Source organism: Lissotriton vulgaris, chromosome 3_2 (genome assembly GCF_964263255.1).
Source record: "Lissotriton vulgaris chromosome 3_2, aLisVul1.2, whole genome shotgun sequence".
Lineage (NCBI taxonomy): Eukaryota > Metazoa > Chordata > Amphibia > Caudata > Salamandridae > Lissotriton > Lissotriton vulgaris.
In genome coordinates this window covers 11,600,971-11,618,125 of record NC_141690.1, presented here as the reverse complement: position 1 = coordinate 11,618,125, position 17,155 = coordinate 11,600,971, and the positions used below count along the sequence as shown (strand labels likewise).

General features: G+C 53.2%; 1 protein-coding gene across 1 annotated transcript in view; it reads right to left on the bottom strand.

Moving 5' to 3' along the window:
* RFC1 (replication factor C subunit 1) overlaps positions 1-17,155 on the bottom strand; it is a 742,181-nt gene that overhangs the window by 406,974 nt on the left and 318,052 nt on the right. The gene's annotated exons all lie outside the window — the stretch shown is intronic.

The following is a 17,155-nucleotide window of genomic DNA, read 5'->3' as shown; positions in this document are numbered from 1 at the left end:
TTCAGAGGGGCTATCTGATGGAGAATAGTTGACATGGAAGTGTTGCAGTGATCAGAGAGTTCTGTAGTGGAAAGCTCAGCCGAGGCAGGAGTGAGTAGAGAGGTGACTTTTTCTTCCAAGTCAGCCATGTTGATCCGAGAGAGATTTCTGGTCCATTTGGGTTGTTCTTGGGTGGGGAGTTGAAAAGTGGCTGGGTGAGTGAGTTGGAAAAGTTTTAGGTGGTGGTCGGACCAATCTACGGGCAGGGTGTTGTTAATCCTTACTGTGTCTTGATTGGCTTTGATGGCATCTAGGGTTGCTCTTTTGTTGTGATGTGTTTCTATGCAGTGTTGCATGAGGTTGTTATTGCATCGTAAGTCGCTCAGATTTTGGATAAGCGGATTATTTTCTTCGTTCCAGTGTAGGTTGAGGTCGCCCAGAATAAGATTGTTCACATCTCGTAGGGAGCAGTGGGCAATTAGGTCAGACAGGTGTTCAGTGAAAGCGGTGGAGTTGCCTGGGGTTGGTAAATAAGGTGGCAGGTTAGTGTTTTTTTGTTGCAGGTGATGATGTTGGCAGTTAGGCACTCAAAAGTGTTGTAGTTGGATGATTCTGATTCCGTCACAGACATATGGTCTCTGTGGATAATCGCTAGGCCTCTACCTCTATGGTCTTTTCTGCTTTTGTTGGTGATTGTAAAGCCTGGGGGGGCGAGGGTGTCCAGGAGAGGAAGGGAGGAGTCATGTGAGGCTGGCTTAAAATGAGTGTGCATTTACAAACAGGTGATTTAGTACATTTTCTCCCTTCTGTAAGTCTAAATTGCCAACATTGGTGTTTTATGACGGTATATATGGATAAACATCTGTCTGCCAGGGAGATGTCATTTATTGAAACATTGCTGATTAATGCCAATGTTGCCCCTTTTTTCCTTGTGTAGTGTGGTCCAAGTCTTTCCTCCAAGGTCATGCTCGCTGCCTTCGGATATGTTTGAACTGTTTGCACTATCTTGCAATAATACCTTTGGTAACTAGTGATCTCTTAGTTACTCTTGCAAAGGAGGCAACAATTGGCTACCCTTCCTAGTCTGTTTTGTTTCTTGAATGTAGTGCAGAACCGCTCTTCTGACATTCAATGCGTATAGACCCCTTTCTGCCCGTGTTTTCAGTGGTGCATATTGGCTGACAGCTGGATGGCCTGGCTCACATGAAAGTGCTAAACGGCCTTTAGGACCAACAGAGGGTTAATTCTTATGACCACCCTGACCTTATGAATCTGTAGGTAATGCACATGTATCATGAGCACTGGTAACTCACTGACCCTATGAAGCAAAGTAATGGCAACAAGAAAGGCTGTCATGTGTATCAAGTATTTGAGTCTCGCTTTATGCATGGATTCAAAGAGTGGTCGCAATGTTTAAGTTTCACACTGGTGTGGGTGCAGCTCCTGGCAGCAACACCCTTAACCCCAAGAATTCTTCTTCTTTTTTTTTTACAGGTGTGTTGAATAAGCGTCTTTTTAAGATTTCCAATGTTTATGCCACTATGACTGACTGATCCATGTTATAGGACATGGAGGAAAGATCTTCCACCAAATATTGAATTAGGTGTCTGACAATAGTAGCGATTTCATCAAGCAGTCTATTGTCCTTCTCCAAAACACCTGTGGACAAACCTTAAAACGTCCATACATTTTCGAGGGAATCTGAATTTGTGCCATTCTGCTCAGCAGAGACTGGCTCACACCAAATGGTATACGTGCCTTTTCAGCATTGTTAACATGTCCTGAGAGGTGTATAACCTGATCACCCTGATTTCTGATAGCTCCACAAGGCCAGAGAGCCAAGTTTGTCTTGCTCACTGTGGGGCTATCAGTATTAGTCTCATGGGTGTCTTACTACACCTGTTAAGCACTTGTGGGTATCAGTGGGATGGGGGAAATAGTAAGCAATTTTTCCTGACCAATCTATTGACAGGTTAGTCCTTTGGGAAAGGTGATTAAGATTACCTTGATAAAAAAGTCTTGGCACTTTGTATTTTGCAAACAGACCTATACTGGTGTGCACTATTTTCAGAAAAGTGTTGCTACTATTGCTTGCTTTTGCTCCCATGCATGAGAGGCACTTGCCTGCCTGTTTAACAAGTCTTCTCTTGTATTTTGAACGCCGGGCAGATGTAGGACTACTACCTTTGTATTTCTCTATGTAGCCAATTTCGATATGTCCTGGGCAGCTTGAACAGTGCTTTGTATTTCTCTATGTAGCCAATTTCGATATGTGCTGGGCAGCTTGAACAGTGCATGCAACTGTATTCCTTCATTTGTTGAGGTTAAACATTGTAGCTGTATTGTCTGTCTGAATTTGCACTGCCTTCCCGCTGATATGTGCATGGGGAAAAAAGCGGTCTTTAGTTCTAGCACATTTATGCGTGTCACAGCTCCTACTGGATTCGACAGACCCCTGATGCTCAGTTTTTCCATGAGCGCTACCCACCCTGAGTGGAACACATCAGTCGTGATGGTAAACAAACAAGTTTGTTGTTTGAATGTTCTGCCTACTTCAATATTCTTTTTGTTCCATCATGTTATCTAATGCAAATGCTACTTACCAGTATGCATCTGTTCTTGGCATGTAGGGCTGCTGACATTCATATCTGTGCATAGATCGCCACCTAGTGTTGGGTCCGGATGATTGCACATTGTTGTCCTGGAAAGAGTCTTCGAAGTATCACGAGATAGGTGGCTCCTCCCCTGGACTACAGTGCGCATGGGCATCGCCTCCATCCCCAGATTGTTTTTAGCCATTGGCAGAGATGGAGTGAAGAATGTGAGTGATGACCATGCTATGAGCATATGTGTATATATGAATGAATACTGCAGCTGCTACAGGCGCCGGGGAGGAGGGTGGGCGATATGAATGTCAGCAGCCCTACATGCCAAGAACAGATGCATACTGGTAAGTAGCATTTGCAGTTCGAGGCATGTGGGCTGCTGAATTCATATCTGTGCATAGAATACATAGCAGTCCCTCCATTATCGGCGGCCGCCCGTGCCAGCTGCAGCAGTCTGAAAAAGCGTTTTTAGAACAGCCTGACCAACAGCTGCCTGCTGTTTGGAATGCACGTCTACACAGTAGTGCTTAGTGAAAGTATGTGTGGTAGACCATGTGGCTGCTCTACAGATATCTTCTAAGGGAATGTTACCTAGGAAAGCCATAGAGGCCCCTAACTTCCTGGTGGAGTGGGCCCTCGGTGGGATAGTGAGAGTGCGCTTAGCTTTAGCGTAACAGATCTGAATGCACTTTACTATCCATCTAGCAATCCCCGCTTTGGAGATAGCGTTTCCCTTGTGGTGTGTGGCAAAAGCAACAAAAAGTTGTTTGGTTTTGCGGAAATCTTTCGTCCTGTCTACATAGTACATTAAAGCCCTTTTCACATCAAGGGTGTGGAGCATGCGCTCCGCCAGCGTCTCTGGGTTTTGGAAAAACACCGGCAATTCAATTGTTTGATTTATGTGGAATTGTGATACCACTTTGGGTAGGAATTTAGGGTTAGTGCGGAGCACCACCCTGTTAGCATGTACTTGGAAGAAAGGTTCTTGGATGGTGAGCGCCTGCAGTTCGCTAACCCTCCGTAGCGATGTAATTGCTACCAAGAACGCAACCTTCCAAGTTAGAAACTGAAGCTCACAAGAGTGCAGTGGCTCAAAGGGAGGACCCATCTGCCTCGTAAGACCCACATTGAGGTTCCATTCTGGAGCTGGTGGGGTCCTTGGTGGAATGACCCTTTTGAGTCCTTCCAGAAATGCCTTGATAGCAGGGACCTTAAAGAGTGACAGGTGCTGCCTATTTTGGAGGTATGCTGCTATAGCAGACAGGTGAATGCGGATGGAAGAGTACGCTAGATTGCATCGATACAGGTGAAAAAGGTAACAGATGATGTTTTGAATGGAAGCATCTAGCGGGTCAATATTGTGGTTAGCACAGTAGATGACAAACCTCTTCCATTTAGCCGCATAGCAAGCTCTAGTAGTGGGCTTCCGTGCCTCCCGAATGATGTCCATGCAATCGGGAGGAAGATTGAGGTAGCCAAACTCTAGGACTTCAGGAGCCAGATCGCCAGGTTGAGCTGCTGCGGATCTGGGTGCTGAATGTCGCCATGGCTCTGCGTCAGAAGGCTGGGAGTGAGATGAAGCCTTTGATGCGGTACCACGGAGAGTTCCAGAAACGTGGTGTACCATGGTTGGCAAGCCCACGTTGGAGCAACCAGGATGAGCGTCATCGAGTGCTGCCTGAGCTTGCGTGCCACCAGCGGTATCAGAGGTGCTGGGGGAAAAGCGTACGCAAATCTGCCTGACCAGTTCATCCACATCGCATTGCCCTGTGATTGCGGGTGTGGGAACCTGGCGGCGAAGCTTTGGCATTTTGCGTTCTCCTTTGTGGCGAATAGGTCTATCTCTGGATGACCCCACCTTTGGAAGTACGGTTGGAGTACTGATGGATGTATCTCCCACTCGTGCATCTGATGGCTGTGCCTGCTGAGCAGGTCCGCCATTTGATTGTCCTTGCCCGGGAGATGCTCTGCCATGAGGAAGATGTTCCTCTGAATGGCCCACTTCCACATGCTCTGAGCCAGATGAGACAGCTGTGGAGAGTGTGTGCCTCCCTGTTTCAGAATGTAGTACATGGCTGTCATGTTGTCCGTCCGGATCAACACGACTTTGTTGCACAGATGTACTTTGAACGCCTTTAAGGCCATGAAGATTGCCATCAGTTCCAACACATTGATGTGCATCTTCCGTTGCTGTAGTGTCCATAGTCCTTGCACAGTGTAATGGAGTACATGCGCTCCCCATCCCTGGAGAGAGGCGTCCGTTGTCAGGATAATCTGTGGGACAGGCTCTTGGAATGGTCGGCCCTTGCAAAGGTTTTGTGGATTCCACCAATGCAGAGAGTTGTACGCCCGACCGCTCACCAACACTAGGTCTGTCAGTTGCCCATGAGCCTGAGTCCACTGACGTGCCAGGCACTCCTGAAGCGGACGCATATGTAGTCTCGCGTGCGGGACAATGGAGATGCAGGAGGCCATCATGCCTATCAACTGCATGAACACCCTCGCTGGAAGCGAGTGTTGGGGTCTGAATCGTTGGATCAGCGCCTGGATACTGGCGATTCTCACTGAATTTGGCTGCGCAGTGGCTGCCAGAGTGTCGATTGTCGCGCCCAGATACTGTCGCACGTGGGCGGGCTGGAGATGGGACTTTGGGTAGTTCAGAGAGAATCCCAGATCGTGCAGGAGATGAATGGTGCGTGACACGTGGTCGACGCACTGCTGTTCTGTCCTTGCTTGAATGAGCCAGTCGTCCAGGTAGGGAAAGACGTGGACGTGCTGGCGACGGAGATGCGCCGCCACGGTCGCCAGGCATTTTGTAAATACCCTTGGTGCCGTGGTGACCCCGAACGGCAGAACCTTGAACTGGTAATGCTGGTCTAAGATCGTGAATCTGAGATACTTCCTGTGGGAAGGATGCAGGGGGATATGAAAATAGGCATCCTTCAGATCCAGCGTAGCCAGGAAGTCCCCCTGTTGAAGCAGGGGAAGCACCTGCTGCAACGTGAGCATATGGAAGTGCTCCGAGAGGATGTACCAGTTCAGGGGCCTGAGGTCCAGGATCGGTCTGAGGGACCCGTCCTTTTTGGGGATCAGAAAATACAGGGAGTAAACCCCTGTTCCCCGCTCTTGCAATGGAACGAGCTCTATCGCCCCTTTTTGCAGCATGACTAGAACTTCTTGCTGCAACAAGGTCAAGTGCTCGCCGGACATAGGACGGCTTCTTGGCGGAATGTCCGGTGGAATGGACGTAAGCTCTAGACAGTACCCGTACTGGATAAGAGACCTCACCCACCTGTCCGTGGTGATGGACTCCCACGCTGGCAGGAACTGCTGGAGTCTCCCCCCGACTGGTGTTGTGTGGTCGGGGGGCAGTGACAAGACGTCACTGCTTGTTGGTGGTGGTGGACCTGGAGCCATTGTTTCCACGTCCCCTGCCTTTGATATTATTGCCTCTGTAACCACCTCTACCTTTGTTGTTATACGAGGCTTGGGTGTTACCCTTGTAATATTGTGTGGATTGGGATGCCTGTCCCCTTGAGGTGCCTTTTGAATTTGAGCGGCGAAAGGAGCCACTCCGAAACTGCTGACTTTGTAAAGCCCCCATTGACTTGGCAGTTTCCGTATCTTTTTTCATTTTTTCCAGGGAGGCATCCACCTCAGGGCCAAACAGATGGTCAGGGTTTACTGTTTGATTCAGTATAGTAGTTTGGATGTCGGGTTTGAACCCCGAAATTCTAAGCCAGGCATGGCGTCTAAGCAACACACTTGTATTGATAGCTCTGGAGGCTGTGTCTGCCACATCCAGTGCACATTTGATGGATGCGTTAGTAATGAGTTTACCCTCCTGAATAAGCATCTCTCCTGCCTCCTTGTATTGGTCAGGCAAGTGTTGTAGGATGGCCTCTAATGTGTCATAATGGGCCCTATCATAACGTGCAAGCAGGGCTTGGGTGTTAGATATTCTCCAGATGTTAGCTGCCTGTGCAGCAATCCGTTTGCCTGAGGCTTCAAAGATTTTTGACTCCTTATCTGGGGGAGGAGCGTCACCAGTCGTTTGAGAGTTCGCCCTCTTCCGAGCGTTGGAAACAACCAAGGAGTCCAATGGCAAGTGTCCCTTGATATATGTAGGATCTGTGGGAGCTGCCTTATATTTCCTGTCGATTCGAGGGTTGACCACACGCGCCCGTGTGGGTTCCTTGAAAACCTCTGCGGCATGTTTAAGCACCCCCTTAAGCATCGGCAGCGTCTTGACCGACTTCTCAGCCACCGAGAAGGTGTCGAACAAGAAGTCCACATCCACGGGGTCTGAGTGTAGCTCGACGTCGTGGTTGGCCGCAGCTCTCTCTATCAGAGCATTGAAGGCCGCCGAGTCTTCTGTCGGGGACGTTTTGGCGGCGAAAAGTTGAGTGTCCTGACCCGACTGTGGGTCCTCGGTGTCGGCTCCGGTGGCCCAAGGTACATGCTCCTCCTCCGGATCCGAGTACGCCGGATAGTTGTACTCGGCATCTTCCTCGTCCGCATCGGCTGCGACTGAATGCGTCGGCGAGTGTCCCAGGGCCTGGGGGGACACAGGTTCCACCATAGCCGAAGATCCTGCAGAGTCCTTCTTGTTTTTAAGAGGGATCTTAAAGGGTTCCAACGCCGGCTCCGTTGTGATTTTCCTCTTGAGGAGCGACAGTTTTCCGGTGTTGGCGTCGATGAATACCTCACGACGTTCCTCTACCGCAAGCGGCTGGAGTCGAGGCTTTGGCACCGCCACGGCAGCTTTCGGCGTCAATGGCTCCTTAGAGGGTCCGCCCAGCTTCGGCGCGAAGGCCTTCGGCGCCGACTTGGGTGGTAGGGTGAAACGGATAGGCGTGAGGCCCGTAGTAGGCTTAGGCGTGAGCTTAGGCGCTACCGTGTCCTGAGCGGGAATCACACTGGCTTTTCGAATCCGCTGCAAGGATTCCGCCACCTTCTTCGTGAAGACTGGAGAGGGCTGGACCGGCTCGAGCGATTCCTCATCGTTGAGATCCTCATGCCTATTTGCGTCGTCGCCCTGACGTTTCTTCGGAGCCGTCTTCGGGTCCACGACCCCTTTCGGCGCCGACGCAGCCGCGTCGGAGGACTTTGCCTTCGGCGCCGACCCAGAGGCCTTCGGGTCGGCCATTTTGGCGCGACTCTTCAGGTCGGCCATTTTGGTTTTCTTTGAAGTTGACGCCTCCAGAACCTTCTTCACCAGCGCAACTTTCGGTTTCGGTTTCGCATCCGATGGTGCGTGACCAGTTGGCTTCACTTTCGGTTTCTGAAACTTAAGTGATGGTTCAGAAATGTCCGTGACCGGGCCCGGAGGCGGGGACGTAGGACTCATAGTTAGATCTTGGGTAAGGCCCGAAGGCGATCCCTCGACCTGGGCCGTATGAAGGGGAATAACCCCTGAGTCTGGATGGGGATGCTCCTCCTCCGAGCTATCTCCCATTGTGGCACAAGCCTGATCGTCGTCCCCTACCTCGTCGGAGACTTCGTCAAAGTCCTCCTCACCCGCGTCGTCCGAGTCTCGCGCGTCGTCTTCTCCCTCGACAGATTCCTGGAAAATGTCATCTGGTGGGGCGCCGAAGCCGATAACTGAGCTTGGAGCCGATTGGCCCGGCGAATCTTTAAAGTCTTCTTGCTCCGGAATTTCGAACACGCCATGCAGGTGTCCTCGCGGTGATCCGGTGACAAGCAGGTATTGCACACAGGGTGCACGTCGAGGTGTGAATATTTGGAGTGACACAGCGGACACTTTTTAAATGGAGTCCGCTCCATAGCAAGAGGTGTAGTGTAGGCCCGTCCGCGCCGAAGGCACGTGGAAGGGCAGCAAGAGATCGGAGCTGAGAGTCAGAAAGAAACCCGTACGCAACTATACCGACGCCCAGCCTAACAACCTTTTGGTCTCGAATAGAAGTTGAACAACTGTCGGTTCCGACAGAGGGAACCGAAACACATCCGAACCCAATGGCGGAAAAAAACAATCTGGGGATGGAGGCGATGCCCATGCGCACTGTAGTCCAGGGGAGGAGCCACCTATCTCGTGATACTTCGAAGACTCTTCCAGGACAACAATGTGCAATCATCCGGACCCAACACTAGGTGGCGATCTATGCACAGATATGAATTCAGCAGCCCACATGCCTCGAACTTTTCAACTTTCTCTGTGATACTCACTATGTCATTTCAACTCCATGCTACTGGTTTTGAAGACATTCCTGGATTGGTTTCATGTAGAGCCTGATAAAGGGTATCAAAGGCATGGACAATGTCCTCACCCCCATTTGTTTCAGCACATTTCTCACTGTCAAGAGTGTTACCCTTTTGGTAGAGGCAAGCATGGTGTTTCAATGCCATGACACTTTGGAATGGGTTGTAGTTCTTTAAACAGCCTCGCTCCCAAGAATGTATTTTCTTGCTCAAGCACAGAAGATAACTATTCTAGGTTTAGGAAGAATCCCAAACTTCGACGCATTTGCATCATTGTTTGTATGTTTTTCTGACATTGTGTGAGTGATTTTGCCGTTACTAGACAGTTGTCTAGGTAGTCATACACACGGATCCCCTGCCTTCTCAAGTGTGTTGCCACTAATGCAAGACATTTTGTAAAAACTCTGTGGCAATTTTATTCCAAAGGGAAGTGCCCTGAACTGGTAGTGTACCTTATTGAATGTCTTTTCACTGTTATTCACTGACATATGCAGGTGGGCGTCTAAAGCTATGCTCACCATGTAGTTCTCTTTTTGGAATTAGTTCTAGTAATGTTGACGTTTTGGACTGGTGTGCCCTGATGAAATTGTTCAGAAAATGGAGGCCTAAGACAGGCCTCAGTGCCTTGTACAGTTTTTGCACCAGAAAGTAAATGGAGTAGACGCTGTTTTTATTTCATTTCTTAGTACTTTTTCGATTGACTGCTTCTTTAGGATACCTTCCAGTTCCTGTACGCAAGCTGATTCTTTGTTGCTGCAAGCTCTTTCTTTTGGTTTGAGTCTTGGTGGTTTTACTGCAAATTCTATGCAACAGTCACGTTGTGTGGCGTAGAGTACGATGTATGACGTTGAGTATAATTTCTATTAAGTGATTGCTCTCCATTCCAAGAAGAAACCTCCTATACTGCCTCCTACTAATGCTTTGTGTAGGAGAGCCTTTTTTGACAAGCCAGTTGCCTGCGAACCCTGACCCTCTTGACGTCTAGCCGCTTTCTCCGACCCTGTATTGTAAGCACTTCTATACAGATGTTACCTATGTTTATTGGGCAAGGTTCTAGAGTTGATCATCAGGGTAATTGTGTTTGAAGCTGATATCAGATCTGGTAAACAGAAATTCGAGCAGAGGGCTAGCTTCTGATTAACCACCATTGTCTGAGTGGAAGAAAAAGATTGAAAAGTGCTGAGAATGCTTGTGATCTTTTATTGAAAATAGGTTGAGAGATTAAAGTTAACAGACAAAACCTCCTTTAACTGATTGCAGGGGAGAGAGATGAAGGATTGATAATAAGCAACTCAAACGATAATTACAAACTTCTTACGAATTTTAAAAAGAACATGCAATTCTAGGATATCCAGCAGTTACAAGAGGCATTCCTCTAGGAGGCTGAGCTTTGTCTGGATATCTGGGAGCCCTAGGCATTCACCCCACATATGAAGAGGTCCACTGACCTCAAAATAAAGTTATTTCCCTGGATACTGTAACATGGCATACACAAGAACCTCGGTGGAAACTGAGTTTGTATTGTGCTTACTTTTTTTTCATAACCAATTTTATTATGAGTTCAAGCAAAGCTCAACACAGCCCTCCACAGTCAGGAGGAGACTGTCAACGACTGATAGAAAGAGAAACATCATTAGTACAGCATCGAACCCAGCGTTATATAGTGAATGACATCGAACTACCCCACCCACCCAACCCCAAAAAACACCAACCAGCCCCGCCCGCAGCTACCCACCCCTTATCCCACCCTAACCCAGTGCACGTGATCACAGTCCAGCAACATGAGATAACCTACAAAGGTGGAGCCGGCCAGCGGCCTAGAGTGCGGGATCCATATCCAGCTGTAATGCATCATCAATGTCCACGGGGGGGTCAAGGAGCAGGCCCCGGTAATCCGCCCACCGTTTCCAGATTTTGTAATGTTTGCGGGGACATCCCCGGGCTTCAAAAACAGGCTGCTCTAGACCCATGAGGAAATCCAGGCCCGCCCTCCAAGCCCCGAGTGGGGGGGCGCGCTCGCTCTTCCAGGCCTGCGCCAGGTCCCTCTTCGCCACCACCAGCCCCAGCAACAGCAAATGGCGTTTGTAAATATTGCCCCCAACGTTCTCTAGAACATGAATAAGGCCCAGCCTGGGGGTACGGGGCAGGTCCCAACCCAACACCTCTGACAGGCAGTCCCAAACCCCAGCCCAGAATCGAGTCAGTCTCTCACAGGACCATACTGTATGAAACAGGGTGCCCTCCTCAGAACCACACCTCAGGCATTCCGGGGACGCGACAAGGCCTGCCCGCCATAGGCGGTGTCTAGTATAATACGCCCGGTGGAGATATTTGAACTGGATGAAGCGAAGGCGGATGGCTATAGCAGCACCTCGGGGAGATTCCATGGCCTCACGCCAGTCGTCATCATCCAATGGACCAACATCACCCTCCCAAGAGGCCCTCAGCGCTGCGAGTGAAGGGGAACAGTGAGTGACCAGAGAGCGATATATCTGCGAGACCTTCTTGTCACCTAGGTCTCCCATAAACAGTTTAGCCTCGATAGGACTAAAATCAGGGAGCTGTTCCAGGCCCACCAGACTAGGAGTAAGTGCGTGGCGAAATTGAAGGTAGCGGAAAAACTGGGTCTTGGGCATGCTAAATTCGGAGCTAAGTTCCCGAAAGGACTTTAGGGTAGTACCAGAGAGGACATGACCTAGGGACGAGATCCCAATCGCATCCCAGCCGTCAAATCCGGACAGAGACGCCAGCGCCGGTAACAGGCCATTGCGCCACAACGGGGTTTCAGCTGTAAGCCGACCCCACCAGCCCACCCGGTGCAGGGCCCGCCGCCAGACAGCGAAGACCACTTGGGTGACTTGCGGAAGCAGTCGCCTCCGCCTAGCCGAGTACAGCAGGGTGTGAAGGGAGGCGCCACCCATCAGTGAATGCTCAAGGGCATAAGCCGGATCACTACGGTCTCCATACCACCACTCGTTGAGCACAAGGAGATGGGAGGCCTGATAGTAAGATAAAATATCCGCGGCCGCCAAGCCGCCGCAGTAGGTAGAGAGGAAGCATGTGCGCAGCGCCACCCTGGCGGCACCGCCAGCCCACAGAAACCGGCCCAGCACAGAATCAACAGTACGGAACCACTGCGGGTCAATCTGGAAGGGATGATTCTGCAGTTGATATAGCAGACGGGGCAAGGCCACCATCTTGAAGATGGCCGACCGGCCGTAGATATTAAGTGGCATGCGCGTCCATGTCTTGACGTCCAGTTGGACCCGATCCCATACCGGCAGGATGTTCCGGTCCCATGCCACTGCAGGCGAGGCAGAGAGGAAGACACCCAGGTACTTCACACCTTCCACAGCCATCTGAAGGGATGCAGCCCAAGGGCAGTCCACTGCGGCACCCCCCAGCACCCACATGGTCGATTTGCGCGGGTTAAGGAAGAGCCCCGATGCCCGACCAAACTCCTGCATCAACTCCAGGACACGAGGACCCGTACGCTGCAGGTCAGTCATGAAAAATAGCACATCATCCGCATATAAAGCTATGCGGTCTGAGTGATCCGCACCCCAGACGAAGCCACGGTAGAGCTCATCGCGGCGCACCCTGGCGGCCAGCGGCTCCATGGCCAGCTCGAAAAGGTAAGGGGAGAGCGGACACCCCTGACGCGTGCCCCTGGACACCGGAAAACGAGCAGACGCCGTTCCCGAGATACGCACCGAGGCCGTGATCTCACTGTAGAGCAGCCTGATATAGGAGAGGAATACCGGGCCGAGATTCAGCAGCGGCAACAGAGCAAAAAGAAAGGTCCAGCTGACCGAATCGAAGGCACTATCGATATCAGCCAGCAAGAGCGCCGCCGGGTCCTCCGAAGACTCAATCGCTTGTATCGCGGCCTGCGCCCGTCGTATATTGTGTCTCGTTGCCCTGCGCGGCATAAAACCCGCCTGATCTGGGTGGACAAGGGCCGAAATGTGTGGAAGTAAGCGGTTCGCCAGCGCCTTTGCCAGGAGCTTGGCCTCGAAGTTGATGAGGGATATGGGGCGATAAGAGTCATGGCGATCGGGGGGCCTACCTGGCTTCAAAAACACCACTATTTCGGCATGACGCCAGTCCGGTGGGAGGCGGCCACGCTCTCGTGCCTGTTCCAGGGCCCGCAAGTAGTGCGGCCCGAGCTGCAGATGGAACTTCTTATAAAATTCGCTGGGGAAACCGCTCGGCCCCGGCGCCTTGCCTACATTTAACTGACCCAGTGCATCACCCAGCTCCTCAGCCGACAGGGGAAGGTCCAGGGCCTCGCGCACCTCATCAGATACAGCAGATGGGGGAACCGATGCAATATAATCTGCGATAATGGCAGGCGAGAGAGTCTCCCGAGAGGCATACTGGTGCCCATAATAGCGCGCAAAACTCGTTGCAAGAGTTGCCGGATCTGTGATCGCCACTCCTGCACCATCAACAAGGCCCGGCAGTGTAAGAGGCTGTAGGTTCTGTTGGCACAGCCTATGGAGCATGGTGCAAGACTTATCGCCCCACTGGTAGACCCGACTACGGGTGGCTAACCACGCCTGACGAGCCTCATCCAACAGGACCGAGGAATAAGACTGTTGCGCCTGCAGGAGTAGCCGCAGTGCCATATCATCGGGTGCCTCGCTGTGCCGAGCCTCGAGCTCCTCCACCCGCTCTGTGGCCGCAGCAATGCCTCCCAGCCGAGTCCGGCGAGCAGACGCACACCAAGCAATATCTATGCCCCGCAGGGTGGGTTTCATAGCCTCCCAGACTGTCACTGCATCCATCCCTCCGGTAAGGTTGTCCTGCCAATAATGGGCGATCGCGCTACGCAGATGCTGGGAATAATCAGGGCGCTGCAGATGCCACGCGGACATTCGCCATCGGAAGGGGGAGCGTGCTTTGCACAAGTCAACTTGTACCGCCACTGTGGAATGATCAGAGAGCCCGCGAGGCCGAATCGCTGCCCCTTTCACCCTGTCAAGGAAAGCCCTCGGGACAAACACACAGTCCAAACGCGAAAGGGAGCCATGGACGGCCGAGACAAAGGTGTACTCTCGCCGTTCCGCATGCAGATGTCTCCACACATCCACCCAGCCCAGACCATCAACCATAGCCCCCAACCGTGTAGGGGAGGATACAAGTGCCACTCTTGGTCTCCTCTGCCGGTCCAAAGCCACATCCATCACATCATTCCAGTCTCCGCCAATCACAGCCATGGAGCGGGGGAGCTCAGCCCATAAGGCAAACAAACGTTCAGCTAAGGCCCACTGCAAGGGGGGGGGGCATACACACAGCCAAACACAACCGGCTCCACCCCAACCTTCCCTTGTACAAAGACAAAACGTCCCTGGGGGTCAAGCCACTGACGCTCATGTACATATGCCAGCCGTCTATGAATAAGAATGGCCACACCCCTGGAGCCCCTGGTAAATCCGGCATGGAACACTTGATGGAAGCCAAAGCGCTGCAAACTCAGGGCTTTCGTACCTAGCATGTGCGTTTCTTGAAGAAGGAGCACATCTGCCAAGTCCCTCTTAGCCCAGCGAAGCACCGCTCCCCGTTTAATCTTGTCCAATAGTCCTCGTACATTCCAGCTAAGAACACGCATGGAAGCGCCATTGGGCGCTAAGTGAGGAACATCAACCATGATCACAATGCTCCCAGCCCCACACTCCCCGACCCCCGGCCCATGCCCCAGACCCCACAGTTGCAAAATACATAGAGACCACGTGCACCCCCAGAACCAGAACCCCAGACCCCACAAATCCCGAAGCCCCAACCCCTGCTACCCCTCCGACCCCGACCCAACTCACCAGCAACCGAACACCCCGGTTCCCCCCACCCCCCCCCCATACCTCAAGGAACAATGAAGTATCTGTCGCGGTATACGGTACTTCAGGCCCAAAACACAGCGCCCAAAGCCAGCCATACCAATGGATCCCAACTAGTCCCCCCCCCCGAACTAATCAGACACACTCCCAGAACCACCCCCCAGTCCCAACAGGAGGAGGCAGCCCAAAGTACGTGCCCTGAACCCCAACAAACATACAGTAGAGTCATAAGCAAAGCACCACAAGAAAGTTACAGCCCATGAAGGCCCCGGCATTCGCCAAGAAGAAGTCAATACTGCACCAGCCAATGTATGTCCCACCGACCACAGCTCAGCCTCTGCCAGATATAGTCACATATAGAAGGCAACCAGCAGACAGTCCCCATGAAGGGCGATCAGGAGCCTCCATCAGATTGATCCGCATCAGGCTGTGTGTCCCCCAAGAGGGGGTCCCGGGACAGGGACCTCCGCCGGGAGCGGGACTTGCGATGACGTTTCCCTTTGCCAGACGGGTTGCTCCTGTCCTGAGACGAGCCACGCGATGATCCAGAGTGCAGCCCCGGTTGGACGTGAGGTCGGATTCTGACTGTTTCATCGGTCCAGTTGAAGACGGCCTCCGTTGTATCAAAGAAGAGGGTCTTGGAGTTGAAGATCACCCGGAGGCGGGCCGGGTAGAGCAGCGAGTATTGAATTTTCAGGCCACGCAGCTTGGCCTTGGCATCCAGGAAGGAGTGCCTCTGTTGGTGGACCAGTTAGGTATAGTCCGGGAAGATCATTATTTTATGATTGTCATACAGCAGGGTGTCCTTCATCCGCGCTTCCCGGAGAATGACGTCCCTGTCGTGGAAGTTGAGGAGCCTGGCGATGATCGGGCGGGGCCGCTCCCCGGCTGGCGGCTTCTGTGCCAGGGCGCGTTGGGCACGCTCCACTATGAAGCATCGCGACAGGGAGTCCGGTGGCAGCCAGATCTCCAGCCACCGGGACAGAAAAGCGTCCATAGGCCCATTCTCGCAGTCCTCCGGAAAGCCAACGAAACGCAGGTTGTTCCGCCTCGCCCGCCCCTCGGCATCCTCCACACGAAGCGCCAGGCCCCGTTGGATCTGTTCCATGTCGGCAATCTTCTTCTTAAGGGTACCAACATCTCCCTCCACTGCCGTGACCCTGGTCTCAGTTTCAGTAATGCGGGCGACTGCATTGCGAAGATCTTGACGCAGCAGCATCACATCGGCCCCCACCGCGCCAATTTTCGCATCCAGCATGTCGCGGGACTGTGTAATGGCCGCCATCAACGCCGCGTTGTCTGGTCCAGCAGGATGACTCCCACCAGCCGCCCCGGCTCCTCCACCATGGCCAGTGAACTTGTCAATGGGTCCTGTCTTAGTGGCGGCCGAGCCCCTCGTCATGGCGGCCGCTCAGACGGTAAAGCAGTGACACGCACCTGTATCAGGGCCGCTTCTCGCAATAGTCCACCAGCTAGGCCCCGGCCGAGGCGTCCCGAACACACCAGGCCGCTCGAGAGTCCCTCGCCACCGGCCCACAGATCGGGTACACCCTAGGCAATGCCGCCCCGCCAAGGTGTATGAAATCGTCTTCGCGCCCACCGGCACTCCTGGCACGGCGCAGATATGGGCCACACTAGTGCAAACCACAAGTTCTCCAACCGCCGCCCCAGGTACCACAGGAGCAGGATAGGGCAATTATCCGGGCCAGGCGCCTGTTTGACCCCTCAGTTCCCGGGGGGCCCCCGCCGTGTCCACTCACCAGGGCAATGGATCCGGGCTGGTGACTCCGGGCGGGGACCACCAAACTAGAGGTCCCGGCTGCACCAAGGCCAGGCAGGCCGCAGATCTTCCGACACCCCTTCCAGTCGCAGGCCCCACCGCAAACACGGTGAGGAAAGGCAGGGGATCCCACTGTAGGTCGTCAGGAGCAGGCAGCCCCGGATCGTGGCCAGCCCAGGCTGCGAAGATCAAGGTCCCGGCTGCGCCCGGGCCACCAGGCCGCCCCTGCCGCTCTCGCTGTCGCCGAGCCGTCGGTCACAGGGAGGTACCCAGGCAGTGCAGCCCCGCCAGATCCCAGCGTATGTAAGCGCCACCCAGAGCGCCTCTCCCAAGATGTCTGTCTCCTCTACTCTGTGCCAGAGCAACCAGCGAGCCCCAATGTATTTAGGTCGTCCAGGGCCGGCAGCAGCCCCCCCAGGGCACAGCGTCCTGCACTTGCTCCTGCACAGGTCGGTGGCTCCCACAGCGGGCCGGCGCCCGGTCCGCACCGGCCTCACCGGCACCCCCGGCCCGTCACGGGCACTGGCCGCCCCTGTCCGACTCGCCTCGGTCCGCGAGGGCGGAGGGCGCAGCGCGCACCGATGGCCGGGCACAGCGGTCGGCTGCAGTGGAGAATGCCGTGCCCGCCAGCAGCAGAATGCGCCCAAGGATGTAGGGCGCTGTAGGCGCCAACAGCGGAGGGTTCCAGGATCAAAGGGACAACGATGGGCGGGGGCCGCCAAACTCGAGGCCCC